Consider the following 17418-nt stretch of genomic DNA (forward strand, 5'->3'; position numbering starts at 1 on the left):
TCGTAGCTTATCTTCACGGTCCTCACGCGAAATACCGGGTGATCAAAAAGTCTGTATAAATTTGAAAACTTAATAAACCACGGAATAATGTAGATAGAGAGGTAAAAATTGACACACGTGCTTCGAATGACATGGGGTTTTATTAGAATAAAAAAAAAAGTATTGCTAGACGCGTGAAAGATCTCTTGCACGCGTCGTTTGGTGGTGATCGTGTGCTCAGCCGCCACTTTCGTCATGCTTGGCCTCCCAGGTCCCCAGACCTCAGTCCGTGCGATTATTGACTTTGGGGTTACCTGAAGTCGCAAATGTATCGTGATCGACCGACATCTCTAGGGATGCTGAAAGACAACATCCGACGCCAATGCCTCACTATAACTCCGGACATGATTTACAGTGCTGTTCACAACATTATTCCTCGACTACAGCTATTGTTGAGGAATGATGGTGGACGTATTGAGCATTTCCTGTAAAGAACATAAACTTTGCTTTGTCTTACTTTGTTATGCTAATTATTGCTATTCTGATCAGATGAAGCGCCATCTGTCGGACATGTTTTGAACGTTGGTATTATTTTGGTTCTAATAAAACCCCATGTCATTCCAAGCATGTGTGTCAATTTGTACCTCTCTATCTACATTATTCCGTGATTTATTCAGTTTTCAAATTTATACCGACTTTTTGATCACCCTCTATATGTTGGCAGCAGTACAATAGTTCTGCAATCAGTTTTTTAATGCCGGTTTTTTAATTTTTGTCAATAGTGTTCCTCGAAAAGAACGTCGTGTTCCCTGTGTGGATTCTTATTTGAGTTCCCGAAGCATGTCCGTAACACCTGCCTGTTGTTCGAATCTACCGGTAACAAATCTAGCAGCTCGCCTCTGAACTGCATCGATGTCTTTCTTTGATCTGACCTGGTACGGATCCCAAACACTTGAGCAGTACTCAAGGTCACTCTAGTATCCTATAAGCGGTCTCCAAGTTTGATGGCCGTAACTTTATTTTTTCTAGGTGATGATAAAAATTTCATGTCAGCGGCTCATAATTACCAAACAGCACTCCAAAGTTATTCTCGCATTTCTTTTACTGCATTAAATGGGTAGTTAACGTAGCTGGTATGCTCTGAGGCAGTGTCTCGTAAACTGTTCTCCACGGAATCCTTGCGTTCCATGCAGATCAGGCATAGGTTCCACGAAACTTACGCCCCTTTTTTTCATAACTCTCAAGAAAGTGACTTCAAAAAATAACGCCTGTATGAAATTTTAAAAATGTGGATTATTAACAAACCTTCGCTTTCATTTAATAATTTTAGTAGTCGGTTCGAATGCGACATCGGCAGCGAATAAGGATGCACATTCATCCTCTGGTCGCAAAATGACCATGTTGGTACTTTCACCGCTTCCAAGAACATATACGTGTATTTGCGAAAATATGAAGCGGTCTCATTAAAACTTAATAGCCTTGTTTGATTTTGTTATTTTAAATTTAAGTTACTTCAGGAAACTTTGGGTTAAGTTTCAAATTATATATATATATATATATATATATATATATATATATATATATATGTGTGTGTGTATGTATATATATACCTATTGCTAATAATAAATTTACAGAATCTTTTTCTTTTATATTTTTCCGTTTCTAGTACAAGGTCGGCATTTTTTATATGTCTTGAGGCGATGTTAGTGATAGCTGAGAGCCCAACACCCTTTCTGATGCCATCAGCGAGCGAGATGGTGCAGTGGTTACCACACTGGACCCGTATTCTGGAGGACGACGGTTCAAATCCGCGTCCGGCCATCCTGATTTAGTTTTTCCTTGATTTTCAGGCAAATGCTGGGATGGTTCCTTTGAAAGTGCACGGCCGACTTCCTTCCCCATCCTTTCCTAATCCGATGGGACCAATGAGCTCAAATGGTTCATGTGGCTCTAAGCACTATGGGACTTAACATCTGAGGTCATCAGTCCCCTAGACTTAGAACTACTTAAACCTAACTAACCTAAGGACATCACACACATCCATGCCCGAGACAGGATTCGAACCTGCGACCGTAGCAGGAGCGCGTTTCCAGACTGAAGCGCCTAGAACCACTCGGCCTCAGCGGCCGGCCCAATGAGCTCGCTGTGTGGTACCCTGCCCCAAATCGACCAACCAACCAATCTGATGCCACTACTTTCCATGACACGGAATCTGTATACACCATCTGTCTGCGTCAGCGTAAATCTACGCTCAACTCTGAGAGGGTTTTGAAAATGTTTGCTTAGCGTGTGTCTGAGGCGTAACGTGGGTATCAGACCGGTACTCATGTAGCTGGATGTGGGAAACCACCTGAAAACCACACTGAGCCTTGCTGGTTGCTTCACCACAATCGTCGTTGGTCCGCGAGGCGGATGTGATTGGGGGAAGGCTCGTCTTCCGTAGCCCAGAAGTGGTACTTCAATGTGCTCGGCTATCCGGGCGGGTCAGTCAGTTTACAGAATGTTGCACCAGAGATATGGAAATGAGCGTATGGCATCGTTGGCCTGGAGGCCCCTATTCGGGGAAGTTCGGCCGCCAAGTGCAAGTCTTATTTCATTCGACACCACATTGGGCGACTTGCGGGCCGGTGATGGGGATGAAATGATGATGAGGACAACACAACACCCAGTCCACGAGCGGAGGAAATCTCCAACCCGGCCGGGAAGCGAACACGGGCCCGTTTGCATGAGAGGCGAGCACGTTACCACACAGCTGAGCAGGCGGACACCAGAGATATATACTGAGGTGGCAAAAGTCATGGGATACCTCCCATTTTCGTTTCGGAACTACTTTTTCCCGACGTAGTGCAGCAGGTCGACGTGACATGGGCTCAACAAGTTGTTGGAATTCCTCTGCAGAAAGCAGAAATATTGAGCCATGCTGCCTCTATAGTCGTCCACAATTGCCTAAGTGTTGCCTGTGCAGGATTATGTGTACCAAATGACTTCTCAAAAATGGTTCAAATGGCTCCGAGCACTATGGGACTTAACTTCTGTGGTCATCAGTCCCCTACAACTTAGAACTACTTAAACATAACTAACCTAAGGATATCACACACATCCATGCGACCGTAGTGGTCGCGAGGTTCCAGACTGTAGCGCCTAGAACCGCTCGGCCACTCCGGCCGGCTAAATGACCTCTCGATTATGTCCCACACATGTTCGATGGGATTCATGTCGGGCGATCTGGGTGGCCAAATCATTTGTTTCAATTGTCCAGAGTGTTCTTCTGACCAGTCGCTAACAATTATGGCCTGATGCTACGGAGTACTGTGAACCATAAAAATTCCATCGTTGTGTGGCAACATGAATGGCTGTAAATAGCCCAAGATAACACTTTCAGAGAATGATTGGTTCAGCTGGTCCAGAGACCGTGTCCATTCCATGTAAATACAGCCTGAACCATTACGGAGCCACCACCAGCTTGCACAGTGCCTTGTTGTCAACCTGCGTCCATGGTTTGGTGGGCTATGCGCCACACTCAAACCCTGCCATCAGCTCTTAACAACTGTAATCGGGACTCATCTGACAAAGCCACTGTTTTTCATTCGTCAAGGGTGGAACCGATATGGTGACGGGCCCAGGAGAGGCGCTGCAGGCGATGTCGTGCTGTTAGATTGGAAATTTGTGGTGAGGTCTTATGGGACCAAACTGCAGAGGTCATCGGTCCCTAAGCCTACACACTACTTAATCTAACTCAAACTTACGCTACGGACAATACACACACTCTTGCCCGAGGGAGGACTCGAACTTCCAACGGGGGAAGCCTCACGGACCGTGACAAGGCGCCTTAGACCGCGCGGCTACCCAGCTCGTGCTGTTAACAAAGGCACTCGACGTCTGCTACCATAGCCCATTAATGTCAAATTTCGCCGCTCTGTCCTAACGAATACATTCCTCATACGTCCTATACTGATTTCTGCAGTTGTATTACGCAATTTTGCTTGTCTGTTAGCACTGGCAATTCTACGCAAACGACGCTGCTCTCGGTCGTTAAGTGAAGGCCGTCGGCCACTGCGATGTACGTGGTGAGAGGTAATGCCTGAAATGTGGTATTCTCGACACACTTCTGACACTGTAGATCTCGGGGTATTGAATTACCTGCCGTTTCTCGAAATGGAATGTCACATGCGTGTAACTCCAATTACCATTCCGGGTTAATTAGCGTCGTGTGGCCGTAATCACGTCGGAGACTTTTCACATTAATCACCTGAGTGTAAATGACAGCTCCGCCAATGCACTGCCCTTTTACACCTTGTGTACGTGACACTACCGCCATCTGCATACGTGCGTATCACTATCGCATGATTTTTGTCATCTCATTGTACTACTGAACTAAAGCAGGAGCTTCACGATAAAAGTGGACATTAAGAAGCGAAAAGTTCGAGAAACGTTGCCCCGGAGGTCCTGCACATATCAGGGCAGCGCCGTCCGTGGGCAGCCGAAAGTGGCGGCGAGAATGCGCGGCGGGTGCGAACACGAGGAACCTTGTACAGGAATGCGGGACGGCTGTGGCAGGCGCCATCCTCGCGGCCTTACGTAAGCGGCAGCAGCGCGCCCAAGCATTCGTCTAAAACGGTGCCACCGGCGCCCAACCAGGATGCGGGCCGCCGTCTCACAAGGCACTGCGCGCCGCCTCGGCCCTTTGTAGCCTGACGAGCACTTTTCGACACGCTCCGCTCTTCGCGGAACGCGTCTAACCTGCGGGGTGGAGACTTTGTGAACAGCAGTTGTTTGTAGAGCACCGACACGAAATGAAATTCCAGAATGAGATTTTCACTCTGCAGCGGAGTGTGCGCTGATATGAAACTTTCTGGCAGATTAAAACTGTGTGCCGGACCGAGACTCGAACTCGGGACCTTTGCCTTTCGCGGGTAAGTGCTCTACCATCTGAGCTACCCCAGCACGATTCACGCCCCGTCCTCACAGCTTTACATCTGCCAGTACCTCGTCTCCTACCTTCCAAACTTTACAGAAGCTCTCCTGCGAACCTTGCAGAACTAGCGGAGAAATGGCTTAGCCACAGCCTGGGGGATGTTTCCAGAATGAGATTTTCACTCTGCAGTGGAGTGTGCGCTGATATGAAACTTCCTGGCACATTAAAACTGTGTTCCGGACCGAGACTGGAACTCGGGACCTTTGCCTTTAGCGGGCAAGTGCTCTACCAGCTGAGCTACCCAAGCACGACTCACGCCTCGTCCACACAGCTGTACTTCTGCCAGTACCTCGTCTCCTACCTTTCAAACTTTACAGAGTGAAAATCTCATTCTGGAAACATCCCCCAGGCTGTGGCTAAGCCATGTCTCCGTAATATCCTTTCTTTCAGGAGTGCTAGTTCTGCAAGGTTTCGCAGGAGATCTTCTGTAAAGTTTGGAAGGTAGGAGACGAGGTACTGGAAGATGTAAGGCTGTGAGGACGGGGCGTGAGTCGTGCTTGGGTAGCTCAGATGGTAGAGCACTTGCCCGCGAAAGGCAACGGTCCTGAGTTCGAGTCTCTGTCCCGCACATAGTTTTAATCTGCCAAGTTTCACCCAATGAAATTTCCCAGACAGAAGTCGGCCAAGTGGGATAAGTTGCCCTCTTTACTAAGTCTGATGGGATTAAAACACGAGAGCAAAATGGAAAGTTATCAGGTAGGTACCAATGTTATTGTTGTTGTAGCGAACCTCCGTCCGAACTGAATTGTACCAGTACTCCACGCTAGACTGTTACGTGCAGGTATCTTCGTCTCTGCATAGCTCTTGTAACATATATCCGTTTAAACCTGCTTGTAGTAGGCAAGCAGTCTGCCTCTGCTACTACACGCAGTTCACTTCATTAGAAGGCTGTTTATTTGTTGATAACATTTTCTCGCGCTTCCAGCCACGTCAAGATGTTTAAATACACGAGGTTTCGACCAAATGTTAGTTGGCCATTGTCAAGCTGTGACTGTCGTGTTTTTTTTTTTTCCTTCTTTATTGTTATTCCATTTCCTCACAATGGAGGCGGGCTGGCAGCGGATAAAAATCGCTTTCAGTTATAAGTTACATAAAGCGTATTTAAGAGATGGTTAATATTAATTAAACTAAAACTACACTCCTCCCGCACAGGCCATGAAGGCCCAAAGGTACCGACTGGCCGCCGGGTCATCCTCAGCCCAAAGGTGTCACTGGATGCGGATATGGACGGGCATGTGGTAAGCACACCGCTCTCCCGGCCGTACGTCAGTTTCCGAGACCGGATCCGCTACTTCTTAGTCAAGTAGCTCCTCAGTTTGCCCCACAAGGGCTGAGTGCACCCCGCTTGCCAACAGCGCTCGGCAGACCGGATGGTTACCCATCCAAGTGCTATCCCAGCCCGACAGCGCTTAACTTCGGTGATCTGACGGGAACCGGTGTTCCCACTGCGGCAAGCCCTTTGGCTATTGTTAATATACAGGGTGACATTTATTGAATTACATGAAAAAAATGTAAATTAGTTACAAACTACGGCGTGCACACAATTTATTCAACATGTAAACGTCACTACAAATATTTGGATTTATGTTATGACATGTTCGATATGCCTGCCATCATTCGCGATGATGTGACGCATATGAGTAGTCAAATTCTGCCTGGACAGCTTGAAGTGTCGGAACAATGATGCAGTCTATGACCTCTTGAATGGCTGTTTTCAGCTCAGCAACGGTTTTGGGGTTATTGCTGTACACCTTGTTTTTAATATAGTCCCGCTAAAGGAGCCACATGTCTTCAGATCCGGACAATATGGCGGCCAGTCAAGGCCGGGCAGTGGCCTATGGGTACCCCAAAGGTGGAATGCGGTCCCCAAAGTGCTCCTCCAGGACATCACTCTCCTGCTTCGATGAGGTCGAGCTCCGTGTGGCACGAACCACGTTTTGTTGAAATCAGGATCACTTTGGATAATGGGGATGAAATCATCTTCCAAAACCTTCACGTACCGTTCGGTAGTCACCGTGCCATCAGAGAATATCGCACAGATTATTCCTTGAGTTGATACTGCACAACACAAAGTCACCCGTTGTGGGTGAAGAGACTTCTCGAGCGCGAAATGCGGATTCTCAGTCCCCCAGATGCGCCAGTTTTGCTAATTGACGAATCCATCCAAATGAAAGTGGGCTTCGTTGCTAAGCCAAACCATACTAATTCCCATCATGGCCCACGGGCAACCGTGAAGTTTGAACGTCCTAACGCAAACCGTTCAGTAGTTATGACGATTTTATTTCATTTAGTTCAATATTTCTCACCGTGTATATATACTGTAGAAAGATGACAATAACAGATGACGTTGTACGAAATACATTGGTTTACGATATTTACATAAAAACAAATGGCAGATAACGATTTTTTTTGTAAAATACACATCGGTGGAATACACTGATGTTTTTAAAACTAATTTGACAATTCTGTATTATACAGGGTGATCTACTATTATATCCCTATTTTTATTTAACTATTATTCACTTATTAACAATGTTACATGGTTGCTTTCAATTCTGTTATGTACTATGGTCCTTGACATTTTATATATCCACATAATCACCAGCATTAGTACCATACCATTCCTGACAGACCGTTGAAATTTATCGTTTGGTATCCGCGCACATTATTCCCTAATGACTGCTTCTATTGTGTAAGTCATGTGGTTTTCTGGTATACATTTTCTCTTTCAAATATCCGCAGAGGAAAGAAACCCAATGACGTCACGTATGGACTTCTCTGTGCGCACTCTACTTTTCCGCGATGTCCAATAACGCGGCCTCGAAAAGCAGTGTCAAGCTATTCTCGCGAAAACAACACAGACTGAGGAGGTGCTCCATCGTGCATAAAGTGCACATTGCCCAAACCTTCCCAGGTTAAAGGAGTAGGATGACCTAAAGTTTGTAGCATATACACTTACCTCTGGGCATTCATTGTTTCACGAAAATGTAAGGACCGATAAGAATATCATCATGAATACAACACCACACAGTCAACGAACGACGCGACAGCAATTTTTCAATCGTTGCTCCAGGAGTGTCTCCGTTACGACCCCAGTGATGGATGTTCTGGCGATTTATGAACCAACCCACCTGGAACACAGCTTCGTCTGACCACAAAATGTTTCTCAGGACATCTGGTTCCTCTTCCATCCATTGTAATGTACACTCCTGGAAATTGAAATAAGAACACCGTGAATTCATTGTCCCAGGAAGGGGAAACTTTATTGACACATTCCTGGGGTCAGATACATCACATGATCACACTGACAGAACCACAGGCACATAGACACAGGCAACAGAGCATGCACAATGTCGGCACTAGTACAGTGTATATCCACCTTTCGCAGCAATGCAGGCTGCTATTCTCCCATGGAGACGATCGTAGAGATGCTGCATGTAGTCCTGTGGAACGGCTTGCCATGCCATTTCCACCTGGCGCCTCAGTTGGACCAGCGTTCGTGCTGGACGTGCAGACCGCGTGAGACGACGCTTCATCCAGTCCCAAACATGCTCAATGGGGGACAGATCCGGAGATCTTGCTGGCCAGGGTAGTTGACTTACACCTTCTAGAGCACGTTGGGTGGCACGGGATACATGCGGACGTGCATTGTCCTGTTGGAACAGCAAGTTCCCTTGCCGGTCTAGGAATGGTAGAACGATGGGTTCGATGACGGTTTGGATGTACCGTGCACTATTCAGTGTCCCCTCGACGATCACCAGTGGTGTACGGCCAGTGTAGGAGATCGATCCCCACACCATGATGCCGGGTGTTGGCCCTGTGTGCCTCGGTCGTATGCAGTCCTGATTGTGGCGCTCACCTGCACGGCGCCAAACACGCATACGACCATCATTGGCACCAAGGCAGAAGCGACTCTCATCGCTGAAGACGACACGTCTCCATTCGTCCCTCCATTCACGCCTGTCGCGACACCACTGGAGGCGGGCTGCACGATGTTGGGGCGTGAGCGGAAGACGGCCTAACGGTGTGCGGGACCGTAGCCCAGCTTCATGGAGACGGTTGCGAATGGTCCTCGCCGATACCCCAGGAGCAACAGTGTCCCTAATTTGCTGGGAAGTGGCGGTGCGGTCCCCTACGGCACTGCGTAGGATCCTACGGTCTTGGCGTGCATCCGCGCGTCGCTGCGGTCCGGTCCCACGTCGACGGGCACGTGCACCTTCCGCCGACCACTGGCGACAACATCGATGTACTGTGGAGACCTCACGCCCCACGTGTTGAGCAATTCGGCGGTACGTCCACCCGGCCTCCCGCATGCCCACTATACGCCCTCGCTCAAAGTCCGTCAACTGCACATACGGTTCACGTCCACGCTGTCGCGGCATGCTACCAGTGTTAAAGACTGCGATGGAGCTCCGTATGCCACGGCAAACTGGCTGACACTGACGGCGGCGGTGCACAAATGCTGCGCAGCTAGCGCCATTCGACGGCCAACACCGCGGTTCCTGGTGTGTCCGCTGTGCCGTGCGTGTGATCATTGCTTGTACAGCCCTCTCGCAGTGTCCGGAGCAAGTATGGTGGGTCTGACACACCGGTGTCAATGTGTTCTTTTTTCCATTTCCAGGAGTGTAGATTCAGAAAACTCCACCCAAACATCACAGTCTTCCCGTGACAATGCTTGGACAAACTATGGTTTCCACGGTCTCCAGTCGATCTCCTTCATATCCATTGGACCGAACCATTTACGATAAACCAGTTTCCTTCTGATATTGTCTCAGGGATTTCGTGGGACTTCGCGCAAACGCCGCAGCAGCACTGGCTTTAGCCTCTTCAATGACTACTATCTTTGAGATCCCAGCACCCCTTTGCCGAATACCGAACCTGTACGCAACAAATTTGCGTGCAGTCTCTTTATTGACTTGACGTCCAGAGTCGCATGTGTTCTCCTCTTCCGTCTCCACCCTCGATGCACCACTACGGGCAGCTGCCATACTTCCATCCTAACTGCAAGCCGAGCTCGATGAAGAATGTGTAGTCTCTGCGTCACGTTGACTTAATACGTGGCTAGAGCTGCAACATACAACAAACACGTAACAGTTACATAACCACATAGAACAGAGCATAAGATAATGGTAGAGTGACTGATCTTATATCGTTTGTGATAGAACAGCAGTAAAATAAAAATAGGGATACAATAATGGATCACCCTTTAGTTAAAACATAGTCGCTGATGAATGTGAATGATGCCATGGTGTAATGCTGTTGCTAGGTGGTACACGAAAATAACTGTCATGATGAGGGTGCAGTGCTGAGCATGGCACTGTAGATCCGCAGAAAGCGACTAGAAATCAGCAAGGTGGATGAAGGGTGAGGGAGAAATCTTAAGGATGGCTGCCGTCCATATACTGCGGCGCTACCGCCTGTGATATCACTGGGCATAGTTCAGCGTCATATAAGGTAACGTATTCGTCGCCTGACTGCAGCGTACTGTTCAGCCGTCCAATGGCATAGCGCCAGCCTGTGCTTAACTGCAAACCGCAATCTTTGTTGAAGGAGTTTCCAGAAATTACTTCTTGATGCCTCGCTATGTGTCCTATTAAACGACCCCTTCCCTTAGGCAAGTTGTGCCATAAATTCCTTTTCTCGCCAGTTCAGTTCACTACCTCCTCCTCATTATTATTACTATTATTACTATTATGTGCGGTTGGACCCTACTGGACCACTCAAAACTCTATGATTTAGTTTTCTGAGATTCCATGTAGCTCTTACTTTTTCTCCGTGAGATCTCCTTACTTCTGCAGTCCTTTCTGATCTTTCCTTCGCAGATTCATCCTCCGACTGCAGTTATCATCTGTTAATCTTTTGCCTGTACGAGTCCCTATGTAACACTTTCGACGAATTTATTAGGAGTCTTTCTAGGTCTTCTTTGACTTTTGAATTGAGGCTGTAGTTTTCTGTCGTTCCATGTCTGTTAAAAGTGTTATGAGTGAGTCTTGTTACTGGGTGTCTGTTGATTTGTCCACATAAATCTAATCTTCTTTTTCGGATGTCTGTAGCTAGATTGAATAATTATCTGAGATTTTAGCCTTTAACCATATTTTGTTCTGTTTGGGACCACAATGTTTCTTATAATTATGCTTTAAACATTAGTAATTCGATCGACCTCGCTAATCGTCAATAATCCTCTGTCGCACCAAATTTCAGTCTCTTCTATTCTCTTCTTGGCTGCTTGGTTGATTTGTGGAAGAGGACGAAACAGCGAGGTCATCGGTCCCGTCGGATTAGGGAAGAAGGGGGAGGAAGTCGGCCGTGCTCTTTCAAGGGAACCATCCCCGTATTAGCATGAAGCGATTTAGGGAAATCACGGAAAACCTAAATCAGGATGGCCGGACGCGGGTTTGAACCGTCGTCCTCCCGAATACCAGTTCAGTGTGCTAACCACTGTGCCACCTCGCTCAGTCTCTTTTTTTTCTGAGCTATTTATGGTCTACGTTTCATTTCCATACAAGCCCACACTCCAGATAAATACAAATAATTCCTAACACTTAAATTTATATTCGATGTTAATAAATTTCTCTTCTTAGAAATACTTTCCTTCCTAATGCCAGCTTGCATTTAACATCCTCCCGACTTTGGCCAGAATCTGTTATTTTGCTGCCAAAATAGCAAAACTCGTCTACTTCTTTTTAAGTCTCATTTCCTAATCTAGTTCCCTTCATTGCGGGATTTAATTTGACCTCTATTGATATTTATCTCATAAATTGTTTTTAAGACGCTCTCCGTTCCGTTCAACTGCTCTTGCAGGTTCTTTTATAGTGAAACTATCGTCTTGATCACAAAACAATTTGTTTCTTCGTTTCGAAATTTCATCATTGTGAAAGAAACAGAACACTGTTGATAAAAGAGATCGCGTCCAACTTACTCTTACTACGCATATGTGCAAACACTTTTGCCGTCCCTGGCGGAATTGCAGTGACATCGACGTCCCTGCTGCTTGCTCATTAGACAGATTGAATAACATCATGGAGGCGGTACAGCCCTGTCTCACTCAATTTTCAGCTACTGTTCCCCTTTCATGCCTTCTTTCTACTGTATTCTGATATCTGTACAAGATATAGGTAACTTTCCCCTGATTGTATTTGATCCGTTTTACCTTCATAATTTCAAGGAGTATGTTCCAGTTAACATTATCAAACGCTCTCTTGAAATCTAGAAATGCTGCAGTATCAATGTAGATTTCCTTTCCTTTAACCCATCTCCTAAGACATGTGACAGGGTCAGTAATACCACGTGTTTTCCTACATTTCTCCAGAACACATACTGATCTCCCTTGAGGACAGCTTCTGCCAGTCTTTCCCTTCTGATGTAAATAATTCGTGACAGTATTTAGCAACCACGACAACTGATGGTTTTGTGATATGGCATTATTATTACTATTGACATTTATCCTTTGGTATTTTGGTTGGCCTGAACAAATCTCAATAACGCAAGTTAACTGTCAGTTCGATGTGTAAAATAATGCTACTGCTCTTCCAAAATGTTCTTCATTTAAAGCTAGTGGTTTCAGAGCTCATGTCCTCCATCTTCATGAATTTTAACGTCGGCAGTTTCATCCACATGGACAAAAGATAAGTTACGAATATCCAACAAGTTTAGCATCGTGCAGAAATGAGGGATTTGCCATGGAAGCAGTTTATTTGGAACAACTGCGTAAATGCTCTTAGAGTATATACAGGCAAAAATTTAACAGGAACAAACAACTTGTACATAAGATAATTTATTATTATCGCTACAAAAATGTCTCAAAAATGGTTCAAATGGCTCAGAGCACTATGGGACTTAAAAATCTAAGATCATCAGTCCCCTACACTTAGAACTACTTGAACCTAACTAACCTAAGGACATCACACACATCCATGGCCGAGGCAGGACTCGAACCTGCGACCGTAGCAGTCGCGCGGTTGAGGACTGAAGCGCCTAGAACCGCTCGGCCACAGCGGCGGCAAAATGTGTCATTAATCTTGTTGTCAGCAGACGAAATGAAGATGATGCTCAGCATCCACGCACCTCAGCAGAAGTACACTGATGAGCCAAAAACCTGTGTCCGCAGCCCACCACCAGGCTTAATGTCGCCTGGTGACATTGTGGGCGCTTTACGCGGTAAGGAAAGCATCTAAGCGGAGCAGAAACAAATGGGGAATCATTCTGGCGACGATGCACTCTGCAAATGAGGTAACCCATCGACTTAAGCTATTTTGACACAGGAAAAACTGACACGGTACGCTGCCTGGGTACGATCATCTCGAAAACAGCGAAGCTGGTTGCTGTTCGCGTGTTCTGTCGTGGGCATCTAGTGAATGTGTTGGAGGTTGATGAAATCACTAGTAGGCGATAACGTGTTGGACGTCCATGCCTTGTCATACGAGGGTTGACTGAAAAGTAATGCCTCCACCTTCGTAACTCTTCAACAGTTGGCAGCATTGGTATGCGGCAGGTACTAGCTTATTCCGTAGCCTCTTCTCTACAGCTCCAGTTGGCGGGAAGCCTTAGCATTGAACGGTTGTGTTGTTACAGTGTAAAGTATGGAACCCTGCGCAGACGGTCGGTCAATGCGATTTAAGCAACGTGCAGTCATTGAATTCTTGACAGCAGAAGGTGTCACCCCAAAGGAGATTCATCAGAGAATGAAAGAAGTTTATGGTGATTGTGCTGATGTGAGTACTGTGCGTCGTTGGGCGAGTAAGTTTAAAGATGTTGAGGCGGAAACGTCTGACCTGCGTGACAAACAAAGAATTGGACGTCCTGTGACAGCAACCACGGAGTTTCACGAGCAAAATGTTGACAGATTGATTCAGGACGATCGTCGTATCACTCAGAGAAAAAATGCAAGCACAATCGGCATTTGACAAGAACGTGTGGGTCACATTATTCCTTTGCCTGGCTATCGGAAGATCTGTGCATGATGGGCACCCCGTATGCTAACTCCTGAAATGAAAGCGCACAGACTTGAAATTTGCCAGGAACTCCTCCCGCGTTACGAGAATGAAGGTGACGCCTTTCCCCATTCAATTGTGACAGGAGACGAAACGTGGGTACACCACTACGACCCAGAGACGAAACGTCAGTCTATGGAATATGGACACAAAAACTCGCTCCAGAAAAAGAAATTCAAGACGCAGCCCTCAGCTAGAAAAATCATGGCCTCAGTGTTCTGGGACGCAGATGGTGTTATCTGATGTGTCGGCAGAAGTGCCAACACCGTGTTGTTTGAGGAAGCCGAAATGCACGCTATAAGCTCACGCAGGATGGCGTGAGGTCTGAAACAGGATACTTAATGAATGCTATAAAGAAAAGTACGTAGCTGCTGGAATACTTAACTTTAATCCACAATTGGTGAACATTGGTCTTGTTACTGTACATGCTTCATTAGATACATAGCAAAGGATAAATGGCGCCTTGCTAGGTCGTAGCAATTGACGAAGCTGAAGGCTATGCTAACTATCGTCTCGGCTAATGAGAGCGTAATTCTCAGTGAACCTTTCCTAGCAACGTCGGCTGTACAACTGGGGCGAGTGCTAGTAAGTCTCTCTAGACCTGCCGTGTGGCGGCGCTCGGTCTGCAATTACTGACAGTGGCGACACGCGGGTCCGACGTATACTAATGGACCGCGGCCGATTTAAAAGCTACCACCTAGCAAGTGTGGTGTCTGGCGGTGACACCACATTATCCATGTTGATTTCCTTGATCGTGGTACAACAATAAATTCAGAGCGTTACATCACAACGCTGCAAACTCTGAAACGACGGCTAACAAGGGTTGGGTTGGGTTGGGTTGTTTGGGGGAAAAGACCAAACAGTGAGATCATCGGTCTCATCGGATTAGGGAAGGACAGGGAAGGAAGTCGGCCGTGCCCTTTCACAGGTACCGTCCCAGCATTTGTGTGGAGCGATTAAGGGAAATCACGGAAAACCTAAATTAGGATGGCCGGACATGGGATTGAACCATCGTCCTCCCAAATGCGAGTCCAGTGTGCTAACCACTGCGCCACCTCGCTCGGTCAGGCTAACAAGGATCCTAAATGAAAAGGGAAATGTTTTCCAGCACCATGACAATGCCAAACCGCACACTTCACGTGCCACCACAGCAGAACTTTAGAGACTCAATCTCACCACCGTACGGCATCCTCCATACAGTCCTGATTTAGTACCGTCTCACTTCCATCTGTCCCCGATAATGGGGTACATCATTAAGCTTCTGATGAAGACGTTGAGAGAACTGTGAGACTGTGATTGCGGAAAGAGTGTGTCGACTTCTTCCATGACGGCTTCAGAAAACTTGTTCATCGTTGGCAGAGATGTGTCCAATTGGCTGGTGATTATCTGGAAAAGTGAATATTGGTAACTAAAGATCACATTAGGATTATTTCTGTGCTTGATTTATTTAAATATTCCCATCCAAACCCAATTAACGAAGGTGGAGGCATTACTTTTCATTCAACCCTCGTAGAACGCGGAGGTCTGGGGCTCGCCAGTTCTGTAAAATAGGATAGGTGGCGACAGATCTGACGTCTTAGCAAAATGCTGGTACAGGCACGGTTGTTTCGAAGCACTTAGCACACAATTCAGCGCACATTGTTACAGATGGGGCTCTGCAGTAGACGACCCATACGTGTACCTATGTTGACTAAACGAAATCGTCAATTACGGTTACAGTGGGAGTGAGATCATCCAGTCTTGACGTGGATCGATGGAAACGTATCGCTAGGTCGAACGAATCACGTTTGTTGCTACGCCAGCTCGGAGTCATGTCCAGGTACGCCGTCATCTAGGCGAGGTGCTGCTCGAAGCACGTACCACGCCACGGACGAAGGCTGATGGCGCAGTATTATGCTATGGGCGATTTTCATTTCGGCTTCCCTGCGACCTGTGGTAGTAACGTAAGGCAACATGACAGCTCTACACTACGTGGACATTATTGTGAACCATCTGCATCCCTTCATGCTTGATGTCTCAACCGATTGTGATGATATGTTCCAACAGGAAAAGTGTTCATGTCACAGAATCGTGCTACAGTGGCTCGAGGAGCATGATTGTGATTTAACGTTGTCTCGGTCTCCAAATTGCCCTGATATGAACTCGATGGAACACATCTGGGAGGCTGTCGGGCGCCAGCTATACACCATCAAATCTTTGGTCTGTAATTTATGGGAAATGCGTGACTTGTGCGCAGACATCTTGTGCCATTTACTTCCAAGGACTTGCACAATCGTTGCTGTACTGCGTTCCAAAGGTAAACCAACATGCTATTAAGCAGCCAGTCATATTGTTTTGGCTCTTCACTGTAAAACTGGAGGCTGATAGCTTTTATTTCGCTGTGAGGTATTAATTGTCCGTGTAGACATGCCTGAAGGTGGACAATTCGATCTCCAGTTAGTAAGTTAGTTAGCTACATGTTCCATAGATCATTTGAACGATTGTTTTTTCGAAATGATGTGGAACGAGTCAGTTCACAGTACATGTGTACATAATTAACGGTAACATTATTCATGAACTCATCATCATTTGATTCCTGCTAAAGCAACTACACTTAACAACAAGTCTTCTTTTTAACTGGATACCAGTAACTGGAGAAAGAAAACTGGCATTCTACGGATCGGAGCGTGGAATGTCACAACCCTTAATCGGGCAGGTAGGTTAGAAAATTTAAAAAGGGAAATGGATAGGTTAAAGTTAGATTTAGTGGGAATTAGTGAAGTTCGGTGGCAGGAGGAACAAGACTTTTGGTCAGGTGATTACAGGGTTATAAATACAAAATCAAATAGGGGTAATGCAGGAGTAGGTTTAATAATGAATAAAAAAATAGGAGTGCGGGTTAGCTACTACAAACAGCATAGTGAACGCATTATTGTGGCCAAGATAGACACAAAGCCCATGCCTACTACAGTAGTACAAGTTTATATGCCAACTAGCTCTGCAGATGATGAAGAAATAGATGAAATGTATGACGAGATAAAAGAAATTATTCAGGTAGTGAAGGGAGACGAAAATTTAATAGTCATGGGTGACTGGAATTCGTCAGTAGGAAAAGGGAGAGAAGGAAACATAGTAGGTGAATATGGATTGGGGGGAAGAAATGAAAGACGAAGCCGCCTTGTAGAATTTTGCACAGAGCATAACTTAATCATAGCTAACACTTGGTTCAAGAATCATAAAAGAAGGTTGAATACCTGGAAGAATCCTGGAGATACTAAAAGGTATCAGATAGATTATATAATGGTAAGACAGAGATTTAGGAACCAGGTTTTAAATTGTAAGACATTTCCAGGGGCAGATGTGGACTCTGACCACAATCTATTGGTTATGAACTGCAGATTGAAACTGAAGAAACTGCAAAAAGGTGGGAATTTAAGGAGATGGGACCTGGATAAACTGAAAGAACCAGAGGTTGTAGAGAGTTTCAGGCAGAGC

At 46.2% G+C, this 17418-nt stretch overlaps 1 pseudogene; it reads right to left on the reverse strand.

Annotated features, from left to right (window-relative positions):
* Positions 1 to 6300: 6300 nt before the first annotated feature.
* LOC126249917 (5S ribosomal RNA) lies at positions 6301 to 6418 on the reverse strand (annotated as a pseudogene).
* Positions 6419 to 17418: the final 11000 nt, after the last annotated feature.

The sequence above is a fragment of the Schistocerca nitens genome, chromosome 3, assembly GCF_023898315.1.
Source record: "Schistocerca nitens isolate TAMUIC-IGC-003100 chromosome 3, iqSchNite1.1, whole genome shotgun sequence".
Lineage (NCBI taxonomy): Eukaryota > Metazoa > Arthropoda > Insecta > Orthoptera > Acrididae > Schistocerca > Schistocerca nitens.